Below are 23,168 nucleotides of genomic sequence, written 5' to 3'. Positions count from 1 at the left end.
AGGAAAGGAAAGGAAAGGAAAGGAAAGGAAAGGAAAGGAAAGGAAAGAGAAAGAAAAAGAAAAGAAAGAAAACAAAAGAATAGAAAAGAAAGAGGGAGGGGCACCTGGGTGGCGCAGTCGGTTAAGCGTCCGACTTCAGCCAGGTCACGATCTCGGGGTCAGTGAGTTCGAGCCCCGCGTCAGGCTCTGGGCTGATGGCTCAGAGCCTGGAGCCTGTTTCCGATTCTGTGTCTCCCTCTCTCTCTGCCCCTCCCCCATTCATGCTCTGTCTCTCTCTGTCCCAAAAAAAATAAACGTTGGAAAAAAAAAAAGAAAGAAAAGAAAGAGGGAAAGAAAGAAGGAAAGAAACAGGAAAACAAAGAAGAGATTGAGCTACTTTCTTATACCATATACAAAAATAAATTCAAAATGGATTTAAGACCAAAATATATGACCTAAAACTGTAAAAATCCTAAAAGAAAAAAGAGGCAGCAAAATCTTGATAACGATCTTATTAGCAATATTCTTTTGATCTGTCTCCTCAGACAAGAGAAACAAAAGCAAAAATAAACTACTGGAACTACATAAAACTAAAAACCTTTTGCACAGTGAAGGAAACCATCAACAATACTAAAAGGCAACCTACTGAATAGAAGACATTTGCAAATACTGTATCTGACAAGAGGTTTATGTCCAAAATCTATAATGAACTCATATAACTCAACACCAAGAAAACCCAAATAATCCAATTAAAAATTGGCAGAGGACCTAATAGACACTTTTCTAAAGAATACATACAGTTGGGCAACATGTACATAAAAACATGTTCAACATCACTAATCATTAGGGAAACTACCATGAGATATCACTACATACCTGCCATAATTGCTAGTATCAACAAGACAAGAAATAACAAGTGTTGGCATGTGGAGTAAAGGGAACCCTCGTACAATGTTGGAGGGAATGTGAATTAACGTAGCGACCATGGAAATCAATACAGAGATTCCTCAAAAATTAAAAATAAATACCATATAATCCAAGAATTTTAAATACCCTATAATCCAACAATCCATTACACACATACACAAACACACACACACACACTCACACACACCATGGAATGTTACTGAGCCATAATAAATAATGAAATCTCAACATCTGTAATCACTTGGATGGACCAAGAGGGTATTATACTAAGTGAAATAAGTCAGACGGAAAAAGACAAATAACATATGATTTCACTTACATGTGAAATCTAAAAGACAAAACAAATGAACAAACACAATAAAAGAGAAACAGACTCAGGAATGAAGGTAACAAACTGGTGGCTCCCAAAGCAGAGGAGTACAGAGGGCATGGGTGAAACAGATTAAGAGAATAAGGGGTACAAGTGTCCAGTTATAAAAGAAATAAGTCACTGTGATATAAAGAATAAGAGGTGCAAATGTCCTGTTACAAAAGAAATAAGTCACTGTGAGGTAAAACATAGCATAGGGAATATGGTTAATAAAATTGTAATAACTTTGTATGGTGACAGATGATAACTACAATTATTGTGGTGATCTTTTCATAATGCATATAAATGTCAAATCACTTTGTTGTAAACTTGAAACTAATACAATGTTATATGTCAACTATACCTCAGTAAAAATTTTTTTAAATAATTAATTAATTAATTGAAAAGCCAAATCTCCTAAAAACCAGAGTACAGTAGTAGTTACCAGGGAGTGGGGGAGGAGGGTAGATAAGATTAATTGCATTTAAGGGTACAGACTTAAAATGAGCAGTAAATAAGCCATAGAGATCTAATGCACGGTATAATGAATAGAGACAATAATATTGTACAATAATGAAGCAATATTATAAATCCTGCTTTGATGGCAATCATATTACAATATATAAATGCATAACAGGCTTTACACCTTAAATTTACAGAAAGTAAAAAAATAAATAAATAAATTTACACAACATAATGTCAAATTTACCAAAGAAAAAAGAAAAGAAACAGAAAATTACAATTTTTCCTCCAAAGTCCTTCTTTTCTTAAGGACTATAAGCAAGAACAAATAAGGCTGAATACAGAGTAACAAAGGGCCGAAGTTAGGGAAAACACAATTTAAAAACAGAATGTGATAGAACTTTTATATTCTATACTAACATTGAATATTTCCCTTTGTATCCACAGAGTGATATCCATTTAATAAACTGTGCAATCTTATGGTAGGCAAAAAGAAATTTTTCCCTATAAGTAAAATACAGATTGAAATCCATTTAAAAATATTTAGTGACTGTCATACACAGATGCCCAAATGGTGCTATTTTACTATGTCTAAACTATGAAGGAATCATTGAAATCATATCAAGAAGGAAAACCCCAGGGAGCCTACTAACAACTTAGCATGCCAATTTTTGTGGTAATGTTAATTTTACTTTTCTCGGAGTCCTACTGAAATGCTCCTTGTTATAATTAAGACTCCGTAACTATAGACATGTAAAAAAATGTGAAGCTTATTATACCACAGACACTATTTAGCATGTGTTACCTCACAACAGGGCTTCTAGCCTCAGAAATGTTTCTTTGAACTTATTACCTTAAAAAATAACTATCTGGAGGCTCCTGGGTGGCTCAGTCAGTTAAGCATCTGACTCTTGACTTAGGCTCAGGTCATGATCTCACAGTTCCTGAGTTCGAGCCCTGTGTCGGGCTCGCTGCTAACAGTGCGGAGCCTGCTTGGGATTATCTCTCTCCCTCTCTCTGCTCCTCCCCTGCTTGCTCGCTCGCTCTCTCTCTCTCTCTCTCTCCCCCTCAAAATACATAAAAAAACTTTAAAAAATAAGTATCAGTAAAGATCTTTCACCAAAGGAGTTTTTGATTCCAAAGGAGGGGTTCTCTCCTAGGATTTACAGTTCCTATCAATGGGGTCCATGAATAAACTTCAGACAATCTATACATGTGAATTAGGAAAAGAAAAGTTGTATCTTTATTTTCACTAACCTCTAGCTGACAATTTACCATTTCTTGAAATATGACTTTACTCAACAAATCACAGTAGGATTAGCAATATTTATAAACGTTTCATCAAAGAAACTATTTTCATATCACATTTTGTTACAAATATCATAAAGCATGACTTACACTCACCACAGCTTCAAAATTACTACTGTTATAAACATAAAATATTTTCTTGAATCTTGTTATTTAGTATATTACAAAGCCTATCAATTACTATATCACAAATTTCATTTTTCACATTTTGATAACTATTTTATTTTTTTGAGAGAGAGCACGCATGAGTGTGAGCCAGAGAAGGGGAGAGGGAGAGGGAGAGAGAGACTCTTAAGCAGGCTCAATGCCCAGCTCAGAGCCCAACAGGACCGTGAGATTATGACCATGAGATCAGGACCTGAGCTGAAATCAAAAGTCGGATGCTTAACCAACAGAGCCACCCAGATGCCTTAGATAACTATTTTAATATAACTGAATCTCTGGGTAACTTTCTGCAGTTAGTTTAGTGCATTTAAAATATTAAAAACAGTATTCGGAAAGGGGATGTATAAACTTCTTCAGACTCATGGCCCTTTGGTGGCTCTGTAATATATCCGCTGAGCTAAGATGAATAGCATTTCTCAGAATCCCCTACCCTGTAGGATTCCAGTTCGTTTGGGCCACAGAGACATTTAGTGAGATTTGTGGGCACAAGTGAAGCAGCAGCCATATTGCTTTTTATTGGGAAGGTCAGAGCAGAGTCATCAGGTGCCTCTGTAGATCATGCTCGCTGCAAATTTTTACCTCACTTTATTGGTATGACACACAATCTGAGCTTGCAACCATGCTACCTTTCCCTGAACCCTCCTTCAGCTCCTCTTGGGCCATATATGTGTTGAGCTTTGTGATGATGGGCACCCGCTATATGACATCAATATCATCAAGGTGGAAAGCAGTGAAAAGTAAGAAGTGACATGAGTTCCAACCCATTTTCTTTGTTTTCAGCAAACTTTTGTGAGTTGTAACTTGCTCTTTGCCACTTAACATCCATCTTCTCTGCTCAACTGCCTGTCCTGTTTCTCAGGATTTCCAACTCTAGTATCACATGCAAAGATGGCAGCCTTACAGATATCTTACCAGCTCCTACAATTATATAAACCTTTATAAAAAGCTCTTATAACACACACACACACACACACACACACACACACACACACACACATACACACCTTAATTTTTCAGCTTCTGACTGAATATTGATACAGCACAAAAATTATATTAAGGAACCCTGTTTTAAAACAGAGTCTCATATGGGGTGCCTGAGTGGCTCAGTCGGTTAAGCATCCAACTTTGGCTCAGGTCATCATCTCATGGTTTGTGGGTTCAAGCCCCTCATTGGGCTCTGTGCTGACAGCTCAGATCCTGGAGCCTGCTTCGGATTCTGTGTCTCCCTCTCTCTCTGCCCCCCACCTCCATCATGCTCACTCTCTCTCTCTCAAAAATAAATAAACATTAAAAAAATTTTTAAACAGATTTTTATATTACCATTATACAGTAATTATACAGCCATTAAATTAGCTAACATTTATTCTAATTTCAAAAGTAAGTATTGGCTGACCTTTTCTGGTTATTAAAATATATGTAGGTTAAATTCATAATAAAATAATATAATCACATATTTTTATTTGGGTTATCACATATCTAATTGCTCCAGACCAAGTATATTAGGAAGACAATCCTAAAATTGGAACATAAGGAAAAAAAAAGAAACATAGAAAAGAAAATATTACTAGGAAATGTTACTTTCAAAGCAGGGAGAAAGAATTATTAAAGAGCAATACTAAATGTCATGAGTCAATTCAAGGGGATAATTTAATTCCACTCCTACCTGAGTTCATAATACACTTGAGTCTTATCCCATGATGTAATATTCAGTCTTATACTTCAGTCTTACTCTAGGATTGGCATTTAAAGAATTTATGTAATTTACTGGGTCATAACACAAGTGACAGGACATCACCAATAATATATAGGGACATGTTCTCAGTCATTTTAAGAAAAAATGAAGATTTCTCAAGCATAGAAGAGAGACATACCTAGATCAAGACTTGAATGTGATGCAAAATTTTCTTTGCACTATTTTTGTGCAATGGTTGAGGCTGAGCACTTATGTTGCTGTCATCTGACCACGAACACAATAATACATTTAGATACATGAACATGTCACCTTTGGACTAAGAACACTGAGGAACCGCTCCAACCATAGGAAAAGTCCATGTAAAATGGCCCAATTTTTCCCCTTTTGGTTCCAAATGTAAAATTTTCTCCACCACCATGAAGCAGTAATTATTCTCTTTTGCAGATTCAGTATTCAAAATGTGACCAGTGCTGGATTTGTGTGTAGAATCCTCAAAACACAAATGCCTGCATTTGTCACCAACAAAGCTTTGATGCAGTCTCCTCAAAATACAGTAGAGAGTTTGAAACCAGTATTCTCAGCAGCATAAATAAAAGGTCCAATGTGTACATGTTGCTGAAGCGACAGAAGACTCAGAGGTTAACAAAAGGTGAAATAATAGTCTAGAAATCAGACCATCTCAGCAGATTGATATTTATGTGTTACTCTGCTACCATAAAAATTGCAAGGGGGCGCCTGGGTGGCTCAGTCGGTTAAGGCGGCCGACTTTGGCTCAGGTCATGATCTCGCAGTCCGTGAGTTCGAGCCCCGCGTTGGGCTCTGTGCTGACAGCTCAGAGCCTGGAGCCTGTTTCAGATTCTGTGTCTCCCTCTCTCTGACCCTCCCCCGTTCATGCTCTGTCTCTCTCTGTCTCAAAAATAAATAAATGTTAAAAAAAAATTAAAAAAAAATTGCAAGGAGCTCATTTTCATTTACTTAGTAATATAAAGCCAGAATTTTAGAATGCTTAGTGTTAGGGAGACCTGAGGTTATATGCAGCAATACTGTCTGTCAGTGTTTAAAACACTTTTTTCAATTTCTGTAATTTTGTAGATTTCTTGTCAAAACAACTTCTGTATTGATAACTACCTCACTGAAACAAAATCAGTTTAAGATAAATTCTATTTCTTGGAAAAGTTTCTTATTTTCTCAGATGTGTATTTTATAAGCCATTATAACAGGATCAATTATCTGAGGCATAGTAAGAATCAATGATGCATAAACTTTTTTCAATATCAAGTTCAGAGCAAGGCAAAAGGTAAATTAATTAATGTGAAACTTAACACAAATGAAATAGAAAGGCACAGCTGTTAATCATGCTAAGAAAATAAATCAGAGTTTGCCACCGTTAAAAAAAATCTTTTGTAATAAAGAAATAATTCAAAGGAAATTTCATCAATATTGTCTGAGATTATAATGTCAAGAAATTGTGAGAGTGTGCATGTGTGCGTGCGTGTGTGTATAAACTTTTCAAAAGAGATAAAAATGGAGAACCTAAGGCTTTTAAATTTTGTAATGGTTTGTATCATCGATGCCCAAGGATGCAATTGATAGTAATTATGGACAAAGAAAAAGAAGTAAAGCACTTTTCTGCTAACAGCAAGAATAACTGCCATAGCTCGTGAGAAGGAATAATGGATAAAAATTTGTTATTTTTAGAACTGATGCTCACCATATCGATCTCTATTCTATACACAAATCTCTCACTGAAAAGAAACTGTGAATTTTCCTCTTAAAGACTTCTAATTTTTGCACTTGTACAGATGTTACAGAGTAATTTTTTCTCATTTAGGGGTGTTAAGAGCTCTACTCCAAATAACAAATGTGCCATAAATCCCCAGTGCAGAACACAGATAAAGAAAGAAAGAGCAGGGGGAATGTGCATATTTTCCATCACGCTGCTAGAAAACTGTGTTTACCTAACAAATTCATCACAATGGAGCTTCAATTAGCCTAAATTCATTAAAAGGGTAAACTTACAGTTTTACTGTGTTGATGTGTGTCTTCAAGATCCTCGCCCACATTTGTAAGACAAAGTCATAAAGAACTTCTAGATGTCCTCTTAGCACCCATTTTAAGCATTTAGAGTTTTTCTTCCTGACAAAATGTTCATCTTGCACACAGATACCTCCACTTTTGATGATAAACAGAATGGCCAGCAATATATGCTAAATAAGTTTATATGTTGCCTAAATGAATGAATGCATAAACTTGAACTTTCACAATGAACTATCTTTATTTTCAACACAGTTGATACCTCTAACATTAGAGGTGCTTTTTCAGTCAGGAATTGAAAATTCCTGCCTTTCTGATACTCACTAAAATCTCATTTATGAGTCGTCTGCCATAAAACTCCTACCTTAAACCTGCTAAAGACAGTTCATATTCAAGACAATTGTCTAAGGAATAAGCTGCCATATATTTATTCCTTCAAGACTTTTCAGGCTTCTTCCCTGTGTTTCCAAGTAATCCGAAAGCTGCTATAATTACTTTGCTTCTTCAGGTAATTGCATTAGGTTTTTCTCAGGGTGTCTCCCAAAGGTTGATCATATGTGGAAGATCTTTCTTATATTTTCCAAAATTTCTATTGGAAATACAGGCCATTATGTTATTCATATATATAAGCATCCTCACAACACATGAGTTCTCTTGAACTTCTATCCTTTCATTTATAAATATAACAAATTCAAATATATACTGAGAAGCTATAGTTTTCCCATCACATATGTCTATTTGGTTGTTTGGCTGGTTTTGATATACACAATCTCCTGTCCAGTTGTGTACCCAGCTTAACTAACCCATGCATCATATATCACTGGTTTTCAGCTCAGAGTCTACATTTTTTTTGTCAATTACCACAGCTTACTTTTAGATTAGGTAACATGTAACAACATTAAAAGGTACACCATGATATATGTTAAAAACAAAATGGTAAAAGTATATCTAAAAACGGAATATAAAATATTAGTTTGCATTGCTGAAATCATTGTTTTAATTCTAGTCTATCACAACTGGTGGCTAGAGCCCCAAATGAGTCCACATGAACAAATCTTTCTGATCTACATAATCTGCTTTATTTTTTTTTTCAACGTTTATTTATTTTTGGGACAGAGAGAGACAGAGCATGAACGGGGGAGGGGCAGAGAGAGAGGGAGACACAGAATCGGAAACAGGCTCCAGGCTCTGAGCCATCAGCCCAGAGCCTGACGCGGGGCTCGAACTCCCGGACCGCGAGATCGTGACCTGGCTGAAGTCGGACGCTTAACCGACTGCGCCACCCAGGTGCCCCCATAATCTGCTTTAAAAGTTAATACTAAATATTTTTATTCTACATTATTCTTCACTGGCACTTAGGGAAATATTAAGTTAATTTTTATTATTCTATGCCAACTTCATAAGGTTTCTATGCCATCTGTACTATTCTCATATACTCAATGCAGAGTTTTAGAAATACTACTTAAATAGCTAAATAAGTTTGTTTTTTTTAACTTCAAGGTAAGTATCATTTTATCTTCTTCAACAATATCGAAGTTACTCTTGGCCACATCATAAATAGATGCCTACCATGGAATGAGCAAACCAACAAATCAAATGTCTAGGCTACAACCTCATAGTTACCTCTTTCTTACAAAGTGACTCTGTCTTTTACGAAGTAAAAAGAATTTTGTAAGTGAAGCAAAGAATCAAATCCATTTTGCTGCTATAAAATGTCCACAGGTACAAAACAAACTGATGTATGAATCAAATAATTATTCCTGAATGTCGATTCTGGGCTTTATGTGGGTAAAAATTACCACAAAATGAGCATTTTTTTTCAACACTTCAAGAACTCCTAAGTTTTTTCACTTAAAAATTCAGATTTGGATAAACTAGAGGTATAGTAACAATGTAAGACAAAAATGAATACAAATGACCCATTTGTTTTACTGTCAAGAATGCCAGTTATAAGGGGTGCCTGGGTGGCTCAGTCCATTGAGTATCTGCCATCAGCTCAGGTCACGATCTCACAGTTCATGAGTTTGAGCCCCGCAACAGGCTCTGTGCTGTCAGCTCAGAGCCTGGAGCCTGCTTTGGATTCTGTGTCTCCTCTCTCTCTGCCCCTACCTTGCTCACATTCTGTCTCTCTATATCAAAAATAAATAAACCTTAAATTTTTTTTTAAATGACAATGATAAAAAATGGGTTTGAGATGAAAATATAAGTTGAGATAAGAAACTTTTGGAAAGTTCAGAATATTTCAAAAATTGCATCATTCATACAAACTGCCCCCTCCACCCTACCTCATTAATTTTCATATTTCCATTCATTGTCTATTTTTCCAGTTTTTAAGAGTTAGAACTATGGTATCATCTTTGATTTTTTTTTCCACCCTTTCGCTCCACATCAATTGTTAGGAATTGACAGAAAAGAATTTCATTGAAATGTTTCTCATCACTGCCTCTCCCATTGAATGAAGTATAGGCTTCACAGCACGGAATTAAGACTTTTCATGGTTTCAATCAATCTTACCTACTTAGCTTTGCTTCCTCCTACTCATTTCATAAAATTCTCTTTCCAATGCCTTTAAATCTGGGACCTCTATCTTAAGTAAATTCTTAAGAATGTTCTTACTCTATTCTTTGATATCAGCCATCTATTATCCATCTAGGTTTTTCCAATAGATTTTAACCCAATTTTAATTAGACTTATTCTCTGAATAACAGCAACACTTCATTTTGCACTTCATTCGTTCAGTGATTGCTTGTTTTCTACATCTTTTTTAATATGTATGTGGCCTACAAAACATAGCCTTAAAATGTTGTGGGAGGTCCGAGAGTTATAATATAGTATATAGGTATTACCTGTGAAGTATAATCCTCTCTTAAGGGAAAAGCAAGATTGGACACCAAAAAGATAGCTGTTTTTTTTTAATGTGCTCATTAAAAAAACATTTGTTTAGATGAATTCCAGACAGATGAACTTACTCTAGTTATAGGAAAGATTTCATGCCACAGGCAAAGGATCTACTTTGATCATCCTTTAAACCCGTAGAGAAAACTATACTAATTCTCCATTAGGGACTAAATAGTTATTCAACTGGGACCATCGCTGAGCAAGAGATATTTTATTAAAGCAGTTAACTTCCTCCTCTGTATGGTCTCAGAAAATCAAAGCCAATGTCGATTGAAGTTAATGAGTTATTACAGAAGGTAAAACAGTAACTAATTAATGATCATTTAATCCTAGATTTAGAAGATTTCATGTTGTAATTAGCACTTTTTCTCTCAGATAGTCCTTCAAAGATGGGATACGTTTTGCTTTAAGAGATATTTCAAAATAAGGGATTTTCAAACATCTACCTGGAAGTATTCTAGTGCTTAAAAATTCTCACAGCATAGAAATCTATACTGGTAACAACAGTCCAGGGTTATGATCCTTGGTTTGTTTTTTTTTTAATTTCTACAAAATATAGAACTGTCCACCTTTCCCATGAGCTCTTTTCATACACATAAAGAATAATAATATTCAATTATTTCATCATTTTCTTTTTTAAATGAATTATTCTTTTTTAATTTTTTTCTAACATTTATTTATTTTTGAGACAGAGAAAGACAGAGCATGAATGGGGGAGGGTCAGAGAGAGAGGGACACACAGAATCTGAAACAGGCTCCAGACTCTGGGCTGTCAGCACAGAGTCTGACGCGGGGCTCGAACTCAACAGACCGCAAGATCATGACCTGAGCCGAAATCGGATGCTTAACCAACTGAGCCACCCAGGCACCCCTTAAATGAATTATTCTCCTTCCTTAAATTTTTTTTTTATCAGAGAGACACTATTACTGAAAATCTGTGACCACAGTTTTTATTTTTCTCTTTGACTTTCTCCATATATTCCAGATTTTTCTTTAGACGAATACACCACAAATGCTCAGAGTAATAAAGAGGAGCGTTACCAAAAGCAAAAATATATTTGTTCCTGGCTCTTAAAAATATTTCTTGCATTTTACAAGTCTAAGGTCTAATAATACCTCCATGGTTTCTAAATTGTATTTCTTAGATGTGTAGGAACTGATGTAGTAATGCGGGAACAGGAAACTTCTATAAAAACCTAATAGAAAAGGCATATTCACCACTGATAAAACTGATAATATTGAACACCAATTTTTTTGCCATCTTTCATGAATAGGGTTTGATACACTGTAAATACTTAGCAAATGTTTTCTATTAATAAAAATTGTATACTCATTGAATACTACTGCTACTCAATGATCAAAAAATGGATTTTAAGAGATAAGATACACAGATAAATCTTTAGTAAAAAAAAGGCAACTGATAATTTTTATTAAATGCAGTGTTTTAGGGTAAAAACTTCATGGTTTTCATGGAGAAAAATATTAATACAGATAACTGAGCCCACAGAAATACAAAAAAGCATAAAGGTCTACTATAAACAATTACACACCTACAAACTGGACAACCTGGAAGAAATGGAAAAATTCATAGAAACATACAACCTACCAAGACTGAATAAGGAAAAAATAGAGAATCTGAACAGATAAATTCCTATTAAAGAAACTGAATCACTAACTAAAAATCTCCCCACAAAGAAAAACCCTGGACCAGATGGCTTCACTGCTGAATTTTACCAAATATTTGATGAAGTATTACACCAATTATTTTCAGTATTCAAAATAAGGGAAGAGAAGGAAAAACTTCCAAACTCATTTTAAAGCCAGTACTTTCTTATGCCAAAGCCAGATTCAGATACTCTAGAAAACTATAGGCCAATATCCCTGATGAATCTAGATACAAAAATTACAATATTTTCAACAAAATATTAGCAAACCAAATTCAGAAGCACATTAAAAGGATCATTCACCATTAATGAGTGGGATTTATCCATGGTCTGCAAAGATGGTTAAACATATGCAAATTAATCAATGTAATACATCACATTAATAGAATGGAAGAAAAGAATCATATGATCATCTCAACAGATACAGAAAAAGCATTTGACAAAATTCAATATCCATTCATTACAAAACACAACAGATTAGAGAAATGAGAAACAAATCTCAACATAATAAAGGCCATGTATGAGAAATCTGCAGCTAACATCATATTCAATAGTGAAAGGTTGAAATTTGTCCTCTTACATCAGGAACAAGACAAGAGCGCCCACTATCACCAATCCCGCTCAACATAGTACTGTAAGTCCTAGCTAAAGCAATCAGGCAATCAATCAACCAATCAATAAATAAAATAAAATAAAGTAAAATAACAGTAACAGAATTGGAAAGGAAGAAGTAAAATTCTATTTTCAGATGACATAAATTATATATAGAAAATCCTAAAGACAACCAAAACTGTTCAAACTAATCCACAAATTCAGTAAAGTGGCAGGATACAAAATTAACACGCAAAAGTCAGTAGCTTTTCTGTACACTAACAATAAATTTTCTGAAAGAAAAAGAAAAAGAAATTGATCCCATTCACAATGACATCAAAAACAATAAAATAGCTAAGAAGTTTCATCACAGAGGTGAAAGATCTCTATTCTGAAAACTGCAGACACTGATGAAAGAAATTCAGGATGACACAAATAAATGAAAAGGTATCCCATGTTCATAGATTGGAAGAATATTGTTAAAATATCAATGCTACCAATAGCCATCAATAGACTCAATGCAATCACTATCAAGGTTACAACTGCATTTTTTATAGAAAATTAAAAAAACAATTTTTCAATATTTACTTTTTTTTTGAGAGAGAGAGACAGAACATGAGCAAGGTAGGGGCAGACAGAGGAGAAGACACAGGATCCAAAGCAGGCTCCAGGCTCTGAGCTGTTAGCATAGAGCCCGATGCAGGGCCTCAACTCATGAACCACAAATCATGACCTGAGGTGAAGTCAGATGCTTAACCAACTGAGCCACCCAGGTGCCCCTACAGAAAAATTTTTAAAATACACTCAAAATTTATATGGAACCACAAAAGACTCTGAATAGCCAAATCAATCCTGAGAGAAAGAACAGAACAGGATCATACTTCCTAATTTCAAACTATACTGTAAAGCTATAGTGACTAAAACAATATGGTACTGGCATAAAAAGAGGCAAAAAGAGACCAGTGGAACAGAATCCAGAGCCCAGAATAAACCAGAGTATATATGGCCAACTAATATTTGACAAGGGAGCCAAGAATACTTGGTGTAGAAAAAATAATCTCTTTAATAAGTGGTGCTGAAATAACTGGATATTCACATACAAAAGAATGAAACTGGACCCAAACTTTGCACCACTCACAAAAATTTCCTTGAAATGGATTAAAGACTTAAATGTAAGACCTGAAATTAAGAAATTCTAGAAGAAAACAGGAAAAAAGCTCCTTGACATGTGTCTTGGCAATAGTTTTCTAGAAATTCCAGCTAAAGCACAAGCAACAAAACACAAAATAAACAAAGGGACCATACCAAACTTAAAAGCTTCTGCACAAAGAAATGTGTCAACAAAATGAAAAGACAAACTATAGAATGGGAAAAAATGTTTGTAAACCATATATCTGATGAGGGGTGAATACCCAAAAAAATATTTTAAAAACTCCTACAATTCAATAGCAAAAAAAAAAAAAAAAAAAAAAAAAAAATCCAAAATAGTAGAATTTAAAAATGGGCAAAGCAACTGAATAAATATTTTTGCAAAAAAGATGGTCAACAGATATATGAAAAAATGCTTCAAAATCACTAGCCATTAGAGAAATGCAAATTAAAACCACAATGAGATATCTCATGCCTGTTAGAATGGACAGCATTAAGAAATGAGATGATAAATGCTAGCATGCATATGTAGAAAAGGGAAAACCTTGTGCACTGATGGTGGGACCGTAATGTAAGTATTTGGTACAGTCACTATGGAAAACAGTATGAAGTTTCCTCATAAGAATTAACAATAGAACTACCATTTGATCCAGAAATGTTACTTCTGGGAATACATCTAAAGGAAACAAAAACTCTAACTTGAAAAGATATCTGCACTCCCATGTTCACAGCAGCATTATTTACCATACGAAGACAAGGAAAACAACCTATGTGTCTATCAATAGATGAATGGATAAAGAAGTAATATATATATTTCACACACACAAACAATGGAATATTACTCATCTATAAAAAAAAACAAGGAAATTCTATTAATCGGGACAGCATGGATGAAACTTGAAGGCATACTGCTAAGTCAGACAGAGAAAGACAAATACTGTATGATCTCACTTAAATGCAGAATCTCAAGAAACAGAACAAAACAAAACACCTAACTCATGGAAAAAGAGGTTAAGATGTGTGGTTACCTAAGGCAGGGGCTGAGGGGAGGTAGAATTAAAGAAAAGTGGTCAAAAGGTATAAACTTCCAATTATAAGATAAATAAGTAACAGAGATGTAATATACAATATGATTGCTATAGCTAACACTGCTGTATGATATACAGGAATGTTGTTAAGAGAGTATATCTTAAGAATTTTCTTCACAAGAAGAATTTTTTTTCTTTTTCTTTTATCTATATGAGATAATGGATGTTAACTAATCCTATTGTGGTAATCATTTCATAATATATGTTAATCAATCATTCTGTATACCTTAATCTTATACAGTGATATATGTCAATCCGTTCTCAATAAAACTAAAAATAATTACAAATGAATCAGGTTTGAAAAAATTGGAATTTAAGATGATTTTTGTGCTAGCTTTGTACATCTTTATTTTTTTTTACATGAGCTATGTGAATATTTGTCTTTACAAAATTTCCCTCTTTTGTATGTGATGCTCCATAAACTTCAAGATATTTCTGAAGTGGTTTCTGCCCTCCAAATTACTATACAGGTTTCTAAAATCTGTCTTTAGGTGTGGTCTTCATGTTATCATATTCAACACTAATTAAGTTGTTCAAACATATTGGGTTAACAAAACACCCTCAATGAAAAAGCACTGCTTCTATGCCACAGATGACAAGTCTTTAGGTATATATTTTCATTTGTTTGATCTCCCTTGCACTTATTATAGAGAGATACAGCATATTTTTTTTCTTTTATTTGGTGGAAATAGCCTGCATGAGAGAAAAGCAAAAGAAAGGAAAAGGAAAAGTTACAAAAAAAATTAACAGCATGGATTACAGTCTCTCAATCTACTGGGTTTTTCATAGAAAACTAATTAGAGGCAAGAGACTATTTTATCTCAATACCAGAAGGTAGCTTATAAACAAAGGGGGAAACTATTTGCTTTAGACTGTGTTTTACAAACTGAAATAGCAAAATATTTTAACTTTGAGATAACGAGAAATGTAAATTTAAAGGTTCAGGAGACACTCAATTTAATGTCATTCATGACTCTTCACACAGAAGCCTTTGCTGGTTTTCTTTTTATCATATGAAATGCACAAATATTAGATCCTAGTACATCAAAGTTATGTAGTACACATCTCACCATGACAAATATTATAATCCTTGAATGTAAAAGCTATATTAGTAACAAAATAAAATCAATATGTTTCCCAAAGATAATCAGTACTCTGTTACTTTCATGAGGCCACATAAGGCAGTTAGTAGAGATAACATTAAATAGATTTGTTTGCTGAAATGAAGGCTATCGTAATCACCAATATATTTGCCCAGGCAAATCAGTATTACTCACAGCCCTGCCTCTTACATATAGCTCTTCAACTGATAAAGTTCTTATCACAAGTCATTAAAATAGTGGCTAATAGATAGATACAAGGAAACAGAGTTAATTTTAAAAAGAAATGCTATTCACTGAAACTGAATAAAATCTGGGTAAAATAAAGTTTGAAAAAATAAAATCAATTAAAGCCCATCCATTAAAGAAAGTCTGACTCCAATTCCAACTTAAACATGTGGCTCTCTGTAGCAGAAAGTCTTCTCTATAGAGGATAAAAATAGATGAACTTACAAAATGCAGCAGCGCCTTGTTTAATCACAGCAGGACAACTGAGTATATTCTCTCAGAATTCGTCTTGGGTACATTTCCTGAAAAAGAAAATTTAAATAAACTTAAAGGCTGAACTTAAAAAAAATTAACTATAAGGAAACTCAGTTTGTGTAATGGGAAGACCGACCACACAAATACTGTACAAATTGTAGGCCTATCTAAATAGTCACGAAAGCATAATATCACAGTGTTCCTAATGCCATTTGTGCCAATATTCAGGTCACGAGAAAGAATTTCTATCAATTTCTAAACAGTTCCAAAATATTTAGATACCTCAGTATGTTAAGAGTGTGTCAACTGAAGGTTTATTTTCTGTAAGACAAAAAAAAAGTTGTTTGTATCATGTATGTGCGGCTGAGCAGCTAAGACACTCAGCAATGACTCCAAAGTCAGAGGACAAACAAAAACTCCCAACTAGAATACCTGGTCCCACGTTGATACAGTTATTTCATGATGATTAGCCTGAAATCAACAGAATGTCTGAAATACAATGAGGGTTGATGGAGGGTGGGAGGGAGGGGAAAGTGGGTGATGGGCATTGAGGAGGGCACCTGTTGGTATGAGCACTGGGTGTTGTATGGAAACCAATTTGACAATAAATTTCGTATCAAATAATGAGGATGGATAAAAATATGACATACTTGAAGGATATACAAAACAACACTGTGTGAAGCTAAGCAACAGGTTCACTTATGGATCCTTAGACATTCTAAGCAGCGTATCAAGAAGAAACAAGCCAGGTGGGTGCACTCCCTCTTACATCCCTATGTATAAAACGGCACTAACTATTCCATCCTTCATTTGTTTTAGAATTCACTCCAAAGGAAGGCAAACAGGACTACAATATTGAATTGCCTATGCGTGCTTGAAAGGAGTAACAATGTCAATTGTCCATTCAGTGAGCTGAACATCAATCTCTTAGAATCTCCCCTTATTCTTTTTTTCTATGAAGAAAGATCACAAGGTAGTATTTTAACAAACTATTAGAAGATATTATTGATCATTTTTCAAAGAATGTATAAAGTAACATTGTAGTTGTAGATAAAATATGACATGTTCATATGAATTATATATAATATGAATTATATATAATGTGAAATATGTGTAATATGAAATATTATATTTATACATCTATTTATAGAATCGATATACAGGGAGCAAAGTGAACATTGTATAATAGCTATCTGAAATTAGCTTGTCTATAGAATTAGTAAATTGACTTACAAAAGTCAACTGCTGCCGCTAGGAACACACTGTAGCCATATCTTGTAGAAAAACGAAATTCAGACTATATACAACAAATTGAAAACCAGATAAGTCAGAGAAATAACAATAACAACAAAAGTTTCCATAAGGGAAGAATAAAGTATATAGAAATATATAAACTATATATTTAATAAACTATATTAATAATAATATATATTATATAATTATATAATAATAATATATAATATATATAATTATATATTATATTATAATATAATTATAATATAAATATAATATATTATATATATAAATATATAATAATATATATTATATAATTATATAATAATAATATATAATTATAATATAATAATAAACTATAAGAATTGCTATTAATTTTTGTTATTATCAATGCAGTTTTAAACACAAATAAGTCTTTTATTTCTACTTTCACTGCATATTTTTAAATAAATTGCCTATTTTCAAATACCCAAAATATAAAGAATATGACCAATCAAATACCCATCAACAACTGCAGATGATTTCTTTTACAATTAAAGAAAGGTATTCTTCTTGGGCTCAGAATAGTCCAACTGCTGTCATCCAGCTTTAACTATGGCTACCTTGTTTTGCTCAAATTAAACTGGATAGCTTAAAATTTTTACATGTTTCAAAAGACCTCATATTTACAGATTATATAATTTAAATGGAATTTAGTTATTAAAATCTGAGTTTCAAGTAGAAAGTATTGCAAAATATCAACGGATCTATTAGCATAATGAAAACAAATAGAAACCCTAACAAACTGTTCAAAAATTATACTGTCATTAATTGCATGAGACCACTAGTAGGCATTATGTTACTTCATCATTTTAGGCTTTCCGAGCTGGCCTTTCAAAGCTTAATAAACCAAATGCTTTTCTTCTTCATATGTCCCTATTCAACATTTACTTCCCTTTGTGTAATAAGGCATGACAGTCAACAAAGGGAGGAAGGTAGATGGGAGAAAGAGGAATAAGAGATAGGAAGTAAGGGAAGAAGGGAGATAGAACAAACCTTACATAAAGAGATATGTATTTGGGGAAAGGAGGGATTCTAAGACTAAACTGTAGTGACCACAGTGTTCTTATATATTTTGGCATGTGGTGAGGTGGGTGTCAAAATTATCTCTGTATAAGTAACTGGGGAGAATGCTGAGAGAGAATTAAGTAAATAGAAAACTGCATAGATAAATTTATCCCACAAATAAATTATACAAGCAGAAGTGGGAGAATGTCATGATTTAATTAACAGATGGTACATAATGACTAGATATGTGATTTATCTTTCAAACCATTCTGCCATGATGAATACTGAAGATTCTTTTGCAAAAAGGGAGAATATAGGTTACAGTTGTTTCACTAAAAATTGTGAAAATTTTGTTTCACTAAAAATGCTGGATGGGTTTGGGTATTCAGATTGAGCATAGCACATCTAATGGTGTTCCAGTAACTTGAAACATTTTCACTTTTGTATTTTTATTATAAATGTTTATCCAAAATAGTTCATTTGCATACTTACTATGCCAAACTTCCAGTAAATGGGATAAACTATTCTATTATAATACAATAGGATCAATATACATCATTCCACTTGAGTTTGCAAAGGAGAAACAAATCTGATAAACTAATAATCAAAATATAGTGGTGATTTAATACTATCTATAATAATCTGTACCTCTAAACAAGTAGCTGGGCTTCAAATTGGTATATCCATCAATATTTATCTATTTATCTAACTACCTGCTTTCATATGCCTATAATACATAAGTATATGTGTATGTATCTGTAAAATTAAAAAATCTCTCCCTGCATTAATTTAGTGGATATATTTATATTTAATGTATTTTTATTGAAATTTATATCAACTGCATTTTGTTGATTGCAACATTGCTGCAAAGTACTACTGAATCCCCTATCTATGTCTAGAAGGTGCTTTCATTATAATATAAATCATTATTTAACTGTACTTTTTAAAAAAAATTTTTTTACATTTATTTTTGATAGACACAGAGCACAAGTGGTGAAGGAGCAAAGAGGAGGAGACACAGAATCTGAAGCAGGCTCCAGGCTCCAAGCTGTCAGCACAGAGCCCCACGTGGAGGTTGAACTCACAAACCACAAGATCATGACCTGAGCCGAAGTCGGACACTGAACCGACTGAGCCACCCAGGTGCCCCTATTTAACTGTAATTAATCATGAATAATACAAAACTAAGTATTGACACACTCTTAAATGAGAGATTATTAGATAATGATGCATTCACTGTAAAAGAATCAAAATATTTAGTGTGGAAGTTTGGTCATTAGAAAAATTAAATGTTGTGTTAAAACTTACTGTTATTTTCCAAGGCAGACCACATATGATGTTATATTACACTTGATTATTTTTGCTAAGTAGTGGAAACACAATAAAATGTACAATAAAGTTATAAAAATGCAATTATTATAAACTTATTTTCTTATAATAAAAAATATTGAGACATGAAGACAAAAAATGGAAAACTTTCCACCAAAAAAAAAAGAAAATTAGAACACTGAAAAAAAAACTGAAGAATGAGGATTGAATGACAAAAAAAAGGGGGGGAAACCTCAGAGCTATTACTTTTGCAGAATGTAGTATGAATCATCACTAATAGAACAGGATGTGAAATTATCTCCCACTTTTATGTCTACAAGGACTACTGACTTTCAATAAAAAACTAGCAGAAAAACAAAATCCTGAAAACTTCATCAAACCAAATGTATTCCACCAAAATCTCAAAATATGGACACATTTTTCATATTCATCAGAGAGCTACTCTTGCTAAGAATCATCATCTCATAAAATAAAGCTTGACATTACAAAAGTCAGCACAGATAGGAAGTTTTGGGATATTTGTCATATTCTTATTTTCTCAAATGAAAAAAATCACTATATTCTGTTTGCTTTATGCAAAGAATCTTGTAGTCAGTGTGAATTTCTGCAGGTTAAAAAATATCAATGAATACTTGAGAATGACCAATACTCAACTCTGGCGAGTGAGTAAACAAGAGTAAAAGAGACTGAAAGGCAATCACAGGATCAGGTATTGAAAATGTAAATCTCATTTGGAAAAATCAATAACTATTTTTGTTGAAGAACAGACACGAAATGAAAATAAGAGATGGCATGTTTTTGAACACATAATATACATAATTTTGGTTTTGGCAAAGCAAATGTGTTCAGAAGATCATCCAAGGAAGTTTGAGAGTGATAATTGAAATTTCTGCATTTGGCAAAGATCATAGCAAAACTTGATAATATTATGAAAGGATATATATTCACACTAAAAACACTGGCATCCAGTAATATGACACATTTAAGAAATAATATACAAAGTTGAATAATTAGATTTATTACAGAAGTAATGAATCATTCTTTTTGAAGAAAATGTTAAATGTCATTCAAATTATTTTAGATACAGCTCATGATGTAATCTTTGTATAACAAATTATAATTAGTGAGAATTTGATAATTTGAAATTTTCAATATTTTTATGTAAACATTTTTAGGACATTTTTTCCAAAACAAAATTTTTGCAAATTCCTAACATTCAGAATCTAGGGGGAAGTACTGATGACTATGGATGTCATACCTGCCACAAAATATGCAAAAGAAAAATAGATTTCAGTAAAATTTTAATTCGAGGAGGCAAAACCCAAAAGAAAATTCTATGGAATTGATTTTTTTTTTATCTTTCTGTCTAGTCTGTAGGCATGAATACTTAATGATACAGAAAAAATTTCTCTGAACATTACTGATCTTGTCTTATGAGGCTGAATGACATTGATACTAACCCCTGCCTTGTAGAAAAGACAAGAATTTAAAAGATGACTTAATTTGACTATGAATTCCATTCCACCTTTAATGTAAAACTGAACATTTCTGCATTTGGCAAAGATCAATATGTCAACTCAATGTCTCCTTTAAATAATTGAATAATTGCTATTTTAAAAGAATATTTCACAATACTCAGGACACCTGGGTGGCTCAGTTGGCTAAACGTCCGACTTTGGCTCAGGTGACGATCTCACAGTTCGTGGGTTTGAGCCCTGTATCAGGCTCTGTGCTGACAGGTCAGAGTCTGGAGCCTGCTGCAGATTCTGCGTCTTCCTGTCTCTCTGCCCCTCCCCTGCTCAGGCTCTGTCTCTCAAAAATGAATAAATGTAAAAACAAATTTTTTAAGAATATTTCACAATACTAAAAAAAGAAACCTTTCTCATTTTGGATCAATGCTTACCCCATTTTAATGGGCACACATGTCATCTAGGAACCTTTTAAAATGCAGATTCTGATACAGTAGTTCTGAATTGGGCTATAAATTGTGCATTTCTAACAAATTCTTAAGTGATACTGAAACATCTGGCCCAGGGACATATAGCTTCAGGATGATGTATGCAATTTGGTGGATTATGATAAATATAAATGGAAATTAATACTTATTATTGACTAAACCGAGTAATAATATGTATTGTCAGGAACTAAGAACCTTAAGCCATTCTTTAAAGTCCAGTATGACATTCATTAAGTATTTAAAATATTTGCATTAGTAATTTACAAGGTAGTTTTAAAATATGACTTCCCAGGGGCATCTGGGTGGCTCAGTCAGTGGAGCGTTGGACTCAGGCTCAGATCATGACCTCACAGTTTCATGAGTCTGAGCCCTGCATCAAGTTCAAGTGTGGAGCCTGCTTGAGATTCTCCCTCTCTCTCTGCCCTTCCCCGGCTTGCACTCCCTACTTCTCTCTCAAAAATAAATAAATAAATAACGGATTAATGATATTCCATCACTTATTTTTAAAAAATGTTTTCCCGGGGTGCCAGAGTGGCTCAGTGGGTTAAACATCCAGCTTCAGTTCAAGCCATGATCTCGCGGTTCACGAGTTCAAGTCCCACATTGGGCTCTGGGCTGACAGCTCGCAGGCTGGAACCTGCTTCGGATTCTGTGTCTCCCTCTCCCTCTGCCCCTCCCCTGCTCACACTCTGTCTCTCTCTGTCTCTCAAAAATGAATAAACATTAAAAAAAACTTTTTAATGTTTTCCCAGAATATTCAATATCCTTTGTCAAATGTGAATGTGACTTTTCTAAATTAAGTTTATTAGAAAGGATTTTTCTACAAAAAGACTATCAAATATACCAAACTCTAAAGTAAAAAACTCAGTATTGGAACATATAAATATTAAAACTGTCTAAATAATTTAATTTTGAATTTCTGATTTCCATTACAGAATTTCAGTTGCCTCAATGTCAATCTCTTTATGCCTTCTCCAAAAACTAGAAGTCAATAAGTTTATAAAACAAAATTACCCATATCCTACAGAATAATTAATAGACAGTTGTAAAACTTTCAATAACAAGTAAATGAATATATGAAATCAACACTGACAGGGGTGTCTGGGTGGCTCAATTGGTCGGGCATCCACCTTGGGCTCAGGTCATGATCTTGTGGTTCGTGAGTTCAAGCCCTGCATCAGGCTCTGCACTGACAGTTCAGAGCCTGGAGCCTACTCTCTCTGACCCTCTCCCTCTCTCTCTGCCCCTCTCCCACTCGCTGTCTCTCCTTCTCCCTCAAAAATAAATAAATATTTAAAAAATTAAAAAAAAAAAACAGAAATCAACATTGACAGTTTGCATCCATTCCTAGGCAGAAGCCGATTATGAAAACAGAAGTGGGGTAAATAAAGTTGAGTCCTAGTGGTCACAGAACGCAGTCAACATCAATTAGAGTGTGTAACTATAAGTACAGAAAAAGATGATTTACCAAAGAGATAAACAGAAGCAAACAATTCATAATACATATAATTAGGATCACCAAGAAGAAAAATCAAATAATGAAATAGAGTATCTTAAAATACAATTCAAGAAAACATTCCAAAAAGAAAATAAATTCTTTATGTATTATAAAAGTGTCAACCTGCACTTGAAAATATAGTCAAATAAAAAACATGCTAATAAGTATCCTAATAAAATTATTATTTTTGGATGCAGAAAAACATCCTCTGGAC

At 33.7% G+C, this 23,168-nt stretch overlaps 1 protein-coding gene across 3 annotated transcripts in view; it reads right to left on the bottom strand.

Annotated features, from left to right (window-relative positions):
* Positions 1-23,168, bottom strand: part of MARCHF1 (membrane associated ring-CH-type finger 1) — an 889,619-nt gene that overhangs the window by 581,197 nt on the left and 285,254 nt on the right. For all 3 annotated transcript variants that reach the window (XM_040471208.1, XM_040471222.1, XM_040471216.1), the window contains exon 2: positions 15,861-15,937. The gene's annotated coding sequence lies outside the window, so the exon portion shown is untranslated. The remainder of the gene's footprint in view (positions 1-15,860; positions 15,938-23,168) is intronic.

The sequence above is a fragment of the Herpailurus yagouaroundi genome, unplaced genomic scaffold (assembly GCF_014898765.1).
Source record: "Herpailurus yagouaroundi ecotype Mexico unplaced genomic scaffold, PumYag 28, whole genome shotgun sequence".
NCBI lineage: Eukaryota > Metazoa > Chordata > Mammalia > Carnivora > Felidae > Herpailurus > Herpailurus yagouaroundi.
The sequence above is the reverse complement of the archived record's forward strand: the minus strand, read 5'-3'. Positions and strand labels throughout refer to the sequence as shown.